The sequence below is a fragment of the Triticum aestivum genome, chromosome 2D, assembly GCF_018294505.1.
Source record: "Triticum aestivum cultivar Chinese Spring chromosome 2D, IWGSC CS RefSeq v2.1, whole genome shotgun sequence".
NCBI lineage: Eukaryota > Viridiplantae > Streptophyta > Magnoliopsida > Poales > Poaceae > Triticum > Triticum aestivum.
This window is the reverse complement of record NC_057799.1, coordinates 244974094-244983366: the sequence shown is the minus strand read 5'-3', so window position 1 is coordinate 244983366 and position 9273 is coordinate 244974094. Positions and strand designations below refer to the sequence as shown.

The 9273-nt window shown below is 40.0% G+C and overlaps 1 long non-coding RNA gene across 30 annotated transcripts; it reads left to right on the top strand.

Moving 5' to 3' along the window:
- Positions 1-208: 208 nt before the first annotated feature.
- Positions 209-6252, top strand: LOC123052675 (uncharacterized). 30 transcript variants are annotated; one of them, XR_006424935.1, is made up of 7 exons: positions 209-866; positions 958-1127; positions 1682-1758; positions 2509-2602; positions 2705-3860; positions 4002-5534; positions 5859-6252. It is a non-coding gene; the product is annotated as an uncharacterized lncRNA (long non-coding RNA). The 30 variants fall into 30 exon arrangements; XR_006424931.1 differs by having other exon boundaries at positions 2156-2602; XR_006424922.1 differs by having other exon boundaries at positions 1670-1758; positions 2156-2602.
- The last annotated feature ends 3021 nt before the right edge of the window (positions 6253-9273 follow it).

Here is a 9273-nt window from a genome sequence, read left to right as displayed (position 1 = left end):
GCGTGCGTGGAAGCCCATGTGTACACTTTGCATGCGAGTTGGGCCTAAATGAGTCCGCATCAGAGTTACTAGAGTTACTGTATGACTTTTATGGGGTTTTTTGTTTGTGTATGAATCTGTTACCGCCACGCAAGTTGGTGTACCCAGCTGTAATTAACTCTTAACGAAACCATATTGCAATTAGCAATGTGCGTCCCGACCCACATCTCCCGTTGCGCCCCTCTCCCGAAAGGAAACCACCCACTCCGCATGCCCCACTCATTGCTCCCACGCCCCACTTTGCCCCTCCCCCTTCCCATCCGACGACCCTGCCCGCGCCACCGGCGAACATGGCATGCCACCGCGGCGCCGCCCTGTTTCTACTGCGCTCCTCCTCGCCGTTGTTGACGCCGTCGGCGGAGGCGCAGGAAGCATCATCTGATGAGGCCCAGCTGCCGCCGCGCCCTCTCATCATCCAGCTGCCGACCGCAGAGGAGAAGAGGGCCGCTGTCGAGGCACCCACTACTGCGGAGCTGCGGTGCGCAAGCTGGAGGATGGCGGGGGAAGCCACGAGCCCCGCACGACCGTCGCCCCGAGCGCTAATCCGGAGCCACCCACCACACACCACAGCTGCTTCACCACCGACGGCCGCCACTTCACCGGGCTGCGGTGCCACCGCGCCCGGAGCCAAGCCTTCGTGAGCCCCGCGCGGCCGCCGCCCCGTCCCGACCACTGAGCTGGAGCCCAACTTCCGGGATCCACTTCACGTCCGTCTCCTTCACTGGTGCCGCTGCTTCCACTAATTGGCCGTCATGCGTTTGCTGCCAATGATTCGAGAAGACGAGCCAGCAAGTGGCGGTGATGACACTGCGAGTTCACGATGTACGGTACGATAGCATAGCACAATTCATGGTTAATATCCTTTCCTGAGAAATAGTCTTCTTACATTTGTTTCATCCATGGAGGTTGATTTTGCAGAACATACACACAGGAAGCCTTTCTCATCCTTTCTCATCTTTCTCGACCGAATTAGGGAAACGCCCGCATTGCAGCTACCAAAATCACAACTAATCATCACTCCACCCGCAATGGATATTTCTTCTGAAGATATCTAGTGTGCTGGTCTTACAAATTCGTTATAGCCGCAGGTAAGGGAAATGGCACAACCAGCGGCATTGCAAATACATTGCAAGTCTGCACTAAGATCATTGGCTCATGACTCACTTTCTGTTCTGAAAGTATACTTGTCTGCTTCCTTTTTGTGTTTATTTCTCTTTATTTTTGCACTTTGGTAACTTGGAGCAGTCATTAGTTCTATTATTTTCTTCAGCTGAGAAGCCCAAATATGCTCTACATAATGACAAATAAAATCACCTAAAACAAATTGACATATCTTCTGTCCCCAATCCAACATATATTTATTCTCTCTGTTTTATCTAATTATGCTGGGAAAGGGGGATCTGAACTAAATTCTCTCAGTAGATTGGCTACCATATCTCATATATGAGAATCTAAACAGTTTACATATCTAATCCAATATGTTTAGGAAAAACTGGCCTTGATTCTGAAATGGATAATCTAATATTAAGGCAAGTTTTTTAGCAAAGTGAGTATGTTGCATAAGATCTGCTATGTGCCATCATGCAAATACATTGCCTCAAAGTTCGCGGTGTTAATCTTTTTACAAAAGGCAACTTGCTAGGATTGGTTCCCAGTCGAGGAAGCGATGCACACGAGGGCATGCTTGCAGGAGAAGAGGATCCCCAAGCCTTCTTAGTGGTACGAATTGATGTTTTGTTGCACAAAGGTCTATTTCATTTCTTTAAGGACACTTGAATCTTTGATTTTTTATTTCCCACATCTGGTCGCTTGAAGGAGATGTCCATCCTTGATCACTAGCTACCTTATGGTTCAAGTATTGCACTAAGTTATTTCTAAACATTGGCCGAGTGATGAAATAAATGAACCAACATTTCTTTATGCACCTAACTACAAAAATATATGCGTGTTGCTGTTTTCTTGATCTTCTGTTTCAAGTTTTCGCATCAGTTTTTAATTCTTAAATGATTTTGGCAATGTCATCAGCATCATCATTATATGTGCTTCCTCTTACGTCTTAACCGTGTCTATTTCATTCACACCATATAACATTGCATTGGTTTGATGTCTCTATCAGAAGATAACAACATGGAAGAAAAGGCGTGGTTCTCTGTCGACTGGATTCAGTGATGATAGAATTTTGGTTTAGTTAGAATATGTTGGTCGAGAGATATTGCAAGGGGTGTGTAGTGAATTCTGAACAACACTAAAGCAGGATAATATCATCGACCAAACAGGAACCGTATTCATATCATATCCTGGACGTGGTGGTGGTAGGTGATTGCATCAGGACTGACTGGTGAAGACAACAATGTCGATTGTGTTGTTGCAGTAGAGTAGTGATCTAATACTCATCGGAACATGCTTGTCCTAATATAACAAGTTGTGATTGTTCTAATATAACACACTTGCTTGATTTGTGTCTTACAGAGTTAGTGTGTCCAAGAATCAGTGGATAGCAGCAGGTCTCAGTAGACCATTTTCTACAACACTAACTTCCATAGCAATTCATACAACATTCACGGTATACACAAGTTATATTCTTTCCATATGTTGCCATTGTTTGTTGATCCCACAAGCTTAAGTTGGTTTACAACTTCCTAATGGTGTACATGATGTTTATCAGACAATAATTCTATCAAGGTGGATTGAGGAACCAAGGGGCGTAATACAATAGTGAAAAAAGGATAAAAGTTCGAACACTAATGAAGCATAGTTTCGTTGAGGGTAAGATTTTAAAATGTGAGAACAGACACAAAAAATGCTTATGGTTTAATTATCTGTATGTATTTTGATGTAAGATGATTCTTCAAACTTTTCTGGGTAAAGATGTAATATGCAATATTATTTTTAATTGCGTGACAGCTTGCCAAAGATACATATGATATTGAGTCTAATATTGTTTGCAATCAAATTTCTTGGTAGTTTTCATCCAAGAAAGACACGCTTTGGTATTCCTAGCCGCAGGCACACTCTTTTGGCGACTCTTCCCTCTTGGATGCTCCTGGACACCGGTATGCTCCTCTGGGTCACTTTTCACTCTTCAACTCATGAAGGGGGTCTAGAATTTCAACCTTTGTAGGTTAAATTGTATGTGTGGAAACAATTGTTGTCATCTATTTTGCAGATATTAAAACCCAAAATTTTGAAAGCTCATATGTGTGCATGAGACAAGTAGTAAGATGCATTTGATGTTGCTTTGATATTACCCCATAGAAGTGTCCCAAATTAATACTCCCTCCGCCCCATAATATAAGAACACTTTTCAAGGTAAAAAAAATTGAAAAACATTCTTATATTATGGGACAAAGGGAGTAACATATTTAGTCGCCCAGTGAGGAGAAAAATCTTACATGTGTTCATCAAAGATGTGTTGTGATGTATTGAATCTTGATATGCTTTTATGTAAGTTTGCATAGTGCATGGAATGTACCCCAAATCGGTGCACATGTTTATGATTTGTGTACTAAAATTTTGGACGTGCATTGCACGTGCAAGCTTACTATTATACAAAGAAAAGAAGGCAGCAGGCAACAGTTTACCATGAGCAAGTGTGGCAAGCACAAGCACCTGCTTCTTCCTTACTGGGTGTGCGAGATGGTTCGTTCATTGACTTCGAGCCTACTGTATCGATGGTAATTATATCAACAGTAATGTCTTTCCTTTCGTCTTCTGTCATAGGTATATGTACGGCTGCAACCTCAGTGAGTACTCACCATCGGACCGAACATATGAGTGTTCAATGCAATAAGCAAACGGTGACAACGGTTCCTGACATGCAAGTACGCACAACTATACTTGAGAGATTATCAGGACTTCCATTTATGTGCTCAGTTATATGTGACGTGTTCCAAATAGAGGGAGTGTACTCCTGCATCAAATGCATTGACTATATGTTTCTTGTTACAAATTTCTATTTACAGGCGGAGGATCATAATCCAGGTGCAACTCTGACCGGAACCGGGGAACTTTTCCCGACGAACACACCAGTTCATGATCATGGGAATGAAAATTCAAATGGTGCTCATGGTTGGTATGCCCGACTGTCTGATGAGAAAAGAGCGGAATACAACCAGAAGTGTCATACATTATACCCGCTTTATAATTCAGCACCATTGAATTGTCAATTTCCAGGATGCATTTACTTCTATCTATCATGACATTCTGCACGCTCTCCTTAGATGGCACTGCACAATTACAACTAATAATTATGAGCCCTCCAATCTAAATGAATCACAGGAAATGTAGAGTTTTAGTAAGAGTCAGTGGGAGCATTCTACATGCCATCGTCAAGAAAAGAGGGAACAATCAATATTATAGAATACTAAAGTGGGTAAATTGTTGTTCTGCTTTGTTCTCCAAACAGATCTCTTCCTTGGTATAAATTTATGATGTGTACTCAATCTGTTGTATTAATAAGTATCACACTGGAATTAGCCTGTCCAATAGCTTAATATATTTTACAATAGATTTCACTTTTTGTTTTTTTTATTCTAAAGAAAAAAATACTTAATGTTAGTATATCCTAGACCTTTTCATTTGAACTCCATGATTCCCTAATAGATATAACAGTTATCTTGTTTCAGTTAGGAGAAAAAATGAATTTGTTTGTCCGACCTTACATAATCTCTAAATATTGCGGTCGTATCTTATAACTTATCTTTTAGTTTCTCTTTGCCACTAAGCACAACATTTTTTGTAGGCTACCAAGCATTGGCATACTACTTATAATCTTCCTATCATGTTATGCAAAAGGTGAATCTGTACTCATTAAACTTTGTTAAATAGTAGGTCCTCCTAACTGTATGCCAAAATCTAATTATTTCTCTGTGTCTATAGTATGTTAGTCCAGCAAAATGGATGTTCTTGAGTATGAAATTTTGCTGGCTGGTTAAGATTTGATTTATAGTTATTAGTAGCATTTCAGGTAGGTGTAGTTCTTGCTAAGTTTTTTTACACGATTCTGAATTGATAATAGACTAAAATCTCGAGATAATTGATAGGACCAAGGTACGTATTGTTTATAATGACTCGTGTTATGATAATGCAAGATAGATTAGAAAGAGAGTGCATGAATCATTTCGATAGAATATTAAAAACTTACATATGCACTTGTTCATATGTAAGTATCCATAGGGACCTGCCTTATGTCTCTGTGTGTGTGTGCGCGCGCGTGTGTGTATGTGTGCGTGTGCGTGTGCGTGTGCGTGTGCGTGTGTGTGTGTTATTCCATCCACGAAGTCGCCACCAAGAACGGTTCACTGATAGTATCAGCGTGCATGTTTCCATCCCGAGTGGAGGTCAGGTTATTAATCAACATGGAGGCGTGCCTTAGCCTGGATCCCAACAAGATCATCGGGAGCTTCGGGAAATTTGAGACGCCCGTTCTCCATGTGGCCAACGCCAACTAGCTACAGGCATTGCGCCGGCCTCGGCAGGGGTCGGTCAAGCCCAATGTGAGTTACCAATCTTCTTAAATTAGAGTGTCGTAATTGATTTACTTATTATCATAGCAATATGCTTGGATGGTAGTAATTCATGACGGGATTAACAGTACCCCGTCACAGAAACTTCTACATTCAGTTACAAGGACTACTTATGTCTAGTTAAACATGTTACAAACCTAACTGATTGCTTGATAGTTATTATTTGAACTGCTGATATATATAGCTTAATCTAGAGTAAACAAGCCATATAATTGCTGTTCTTAGCACTGCATTGATAAGCACCCCATTCTTTGAAAATTTTGAATTTTATCTTATTTTAAGTTTGGATACCAGCACCATTTTGGGACAGCTTTCATGAAATGGCTAGGTTGAGCCAAGCTGGAAAATATGAGGATTTTCTCCAAGCAGGACCTGAGCTCAATGCACCAAGAACAACATCAATTGAAGCAACACTTCATGTATATATATAATGTATTGTGAGCCTTGGATCGAGCTCATGTGTGAGGCTAATGTATTGTGAGCCTTTTACTTTGAAATGTGTGATAATGATGTGACAGAGTTATGGATTGTGGACAGCAAATTTATGTGACAATTCTGTAATATGGTGCCTAATTAAGTGTAGATCTGATTATTTGGTTTTTGAACATGTGGAGTACCCATGATGGCCTGACAATGCCCAAATGATGCCAATTTTTTTTGTCTAATATAATACTGATAATTCTGGTAAGTTTTAGATAGATTTGAAAATAACTTTAAATTTAGTTCAGTTTTGGTCAAATTTTGATTAAAATGCATTTTTTCAGAACAATTTGAAGAATTCTGTCAAATCAAAAGTAATATAATTATCTTTCTGGTCAAGTTTCATACATTTTTGCCTGAAGGAATTAAAAATACCCTCAATTTTCTTTTCCAGCCACATTTTTGGTGAAATTGTGACCAAGTGTTCACGAATATTCAATTTTTTTCTTTGTAAGATCAACACGAATATACTTATGAATGTGTAAGTTCAGAAATTTTTCCTCACAGATATAAAAATAACTTTAAAGTACATTTTCAGGTGCAATATTTGACCAAAAAATGATGTTATCCAGAAAGTATGTTACCAAGTGCAGCTATACCACTTGTTCCTTCATGGTTGATTATAATATATCTGCCCTTGTGGACGTTGTACGGTTGAAATGGACAGCTAATTTCTTGGACCCCTAAGAAAGGGCTCACTTCTCGGACGTTAAAGCTATGCATGCATGGTCCAAAACTTCTTGTCCGAGTCCACAGTCTAAAATTACTGCGCGAGTCGGTCGACGAAGGATTGTAGCCAGCCACCTTTGTCTATAAAATGGCGAACCTGCAATGCGAGTTTATCTACTACCCTTATAACCACGAAGAAACCTTTGCCTACGATTCAGAGGTAATGTCGCACGAGATCCTATTATGGAATTTTGATCATTTGGTCACTCAAAGTACAATCATTTAGCTATACTATAGATCATGATTCCTATCAACCCACTAAAAAAAGTGTACACTATTAATGCAGATGGATGTTCTTGATATGGAGCATGGCTCGCTCACCAGTAGTATTTCTAATTTAATTTGCACTCTTGCTCTAAAAATTATCTTTAGCTAACGATCAACATCAAACTGACTTACATTTTTTAGATGTTTCGGGAGTGGTCATGTATGTTGGTGCTCTTGAGACAGATTGCTATGCTGCAGATGGCATGAGAGAAGTAGCAATAGTTGCGGGCAATCGCAATATAATTTTTCTCAGAGTTTTTGGAAACACACTTAAGCTATACGAGGAAGATCTCTAGCAAGCAGAGTTCAACAATGTTGTTCTTCAGGCCTCCGACATGGAGGTTGATCATACATCGAGTAAGTTTATTACTTTGATTTTATTAGCATCTGATGTTTCTTACCATCATATTAAGTATCTATGAATGTATATTAGGGTCCCTTCTTGGGACGGACGCATCCACAATCACGTTCGAACACTTCCCGGCACCCTCTGATGGTCCGACGCGCTGTGATTTAGACGGTAACTCTTCATGTACATACTTTTTTTGCAAGTGCATTGTTCTGTTATGTCCCACTAAATCTAATTATGTTTGTCTCAGATGTTAGGAAGTGCGTGCGTCGAGACCCCTCTATTGGGGAGGTTGGTGCTGATTCGATGGGAACATTAAATAAAGGTCAGCGAGAAATTACGCGAGCGCGTCGAACTGGCTGAAGAACCTAAAGCAAATAAACAAATATGGTAGAGCCAAAGATGATGAAAATTATTGGCCGGGCTAGGCAGGCGCGGAAGGGTCCTCTTAGATCAAGCCTAGGTGCTGAAGGGTGCTTCTTCAGTGTAGTGTTGGTTACCGCGAGGAGCTTGAAACTTAGTCATATTTTGCTTGGTCTTTAAGATTTTTATTTTGCCACTATATTTACTCATTTGTATTTTTTGTTGGTCATATTTTGCTTGGTCTTTGAAAAAAGAAGTCTGGGGCGAAATATCAACTCAGCCTACGAATCCGCAAAAAAACTCAGCCTACGAATCGCCCGCAAATATGAAAAGGAAAAAGGGACTCGGCCTACGAATCGCCCGCAAATATTTTCTGGTGCAACCAAACTATCTTTATATGCATGTTATTCTGACATATACTTGTATATTAGTCGAGACGTGCATTTGCACGTGCACGCTTACTAGTCTAGTTAAGTTGAACCATTTCTGTTCTCTTGGCTGGACGCAAATAGTTCATCGGAATGAACTGTATGCCCTCTATCGCACACACCTTGATCTGGCTGACCGTTTCTATTGTGTTGCCCAATCGAAAACCATTCATCCGAGTGAACTGTATGACGTATATCGCATACACCTTGATCTGGCTGACCGTTTCTGTTGTCTTTGCTCATTACAAACAGTTCATTGGGGTGAACTGCATGCCGAATATCGCAAACACCTTCATCCGGCATCCCGTTTCTGTTGTTAAGCTCATCACAAACAGATCATTCGAGTGAACTGTATGCCACGCATCGCTCGCAAACATTTTGTATATTTTTTGATAGTTTTATTACATCACCATTTGCGATTAATGCACCGCACACAATTTCGTCGAAGGGTCTCTAATTGTGGTGCCGCGTTAGCAGCATCCTGTAGTAGTGGTTCTTCTAGTTTTCGCGATAATCATGATGATGATCTTAAAGTGATTGGTGTAACTCCTATTGAATCTTTATTTTCTAATATAAAACTTGATAAAGAAGGGACTCGATATGAGTCAACTTTAGCTAGAAGGCTTCCCAATAATTTGGAGGGTGAAGATCTCAATGGAAAATTTAATAAAAGTGGGATTGGCAAGGTCAAAACTTTAACTAGTGATGAGCCCACTCTTTTGGATTTCAAGGAATTTATTTATGATAATTGTTCTTTGATGGATTGTATTTCCATGTTGCAATCCATGCTTAATTCACCTCATACTTGAATTAAAATAAGGCTTTTACTAAACATATCATTGATGCTATAATGAAATCTTTTGAAAAAAACTTGAGTTGGAAGTTTCAATCCCTTGAAAGATTTATGATGAATGGGTACCTACTATTAAGATTAAGATTAAATATTATGAGTGCAAATGCTTTGTGTGATTTGGGTGCTAGCGTTTCCACTATTTCAAAAACTTTATGTGATGTGCTCGGTTTCCATAAACTTGATGTTTGTTCCTTAGATTTGCACTTAGCGGATTCCACTATTAAGAAACCTATGGGAAGA